Source organism: Hyaena hyaena, unplaced genomic scaffold (genome assembly GCF_003009895.1).
Source record: "Hyaena hyaena isolate Hyena2069 unplaced genomic scaffold, ASM300989v1 scaffold_726, whole genome shotgun sequence".
Classification (NCBI taxonomy): Eukaryota; Metazoa; Chordata; class Mammalia; order Carnivora; family Hyaenidae; genus Hyaena; species Hyaena hyaena.
Window position 1 is genome coordinate 137,680 of NW_024081358.1, and position 993 is coordinate 138,672.

Consider the following 993-nt stretch of genomic DNA (forward strand, 5'->3'; position numbering starts at 1 on the left):
AGTCTTACTCATGCAAATGCCTGTACAATGTAGGCAATCAGAAGGCATTCCTGGATCGGTAAAAGGATGAGTGGATGGATGAATACTTTCCTTCCAAAAGGCCTTCTCTGGCAACGGTTACCCTACTTACTGCACTGTCGGTCAGACAAAGCCATTCTTTGCAAGTGCAACACCCTGCAGATGTCAAAGCCAGGCCCATCCTCTACTCAGAAGACACTGAGGAACCTGTCTCTCTGTGTCAATTGTGAAACAACTACTGTCTATAGAATGCTTTCAGGACCCTAGATTATCAAAAGGCTACATCTGTGTTAGGTAGAATTTTTATAATATCTCATCATTTTGGAAAACAATTAAGTAAATAGTAAAATGTATACTAAACTGCCAATTCAGTATAGGACTATGTATACATAAACCATACAAGATGGTTTATGAAAATAATATGTCTAGTCTAGGTATGGTCTTATTAACTTTAATCCTACTTTACCTGGAAGCTCTATGACTATAATATACATATAGATACATTTTTCAAACAATAAATGACTGGTGTGTCTCCTACTGATCTTCAAAGGGGTTACAACCTTGGGCCACAAACTATAAGATCTAGGACTTAGTTCTTCAAGCCTTAAGTTTAAGGACACTTCCAGACTTCTCCCAAATCTCTCGTATCATTCTTCCTAACTTCTCTCCCCTGGAATACTTAAACCAATTTGGTCGCATGGCTGGCTTTCTCTTGGCTCCTCTAACCATTGGGTTTAATGATTCCTGTGGCTTATGTTTTAGAATATTGCAGAGGTATGTGTTTTCTGTTACTTGTTTTGAGGCTAGGAAGAATAGCTTACAGAAGAGAGTTACTTTTGCTGAGTTCTTTTCCTCTTTCATGCAACAATTTCCCTAGCACCCTGATCTACAGTTATGATATTGGAACTAAAGGCAGTAAGAATTAAACAAAAATCTTTGTCTTTTTGGCTCACTGTTTCTGAGTCAATAGGGGCT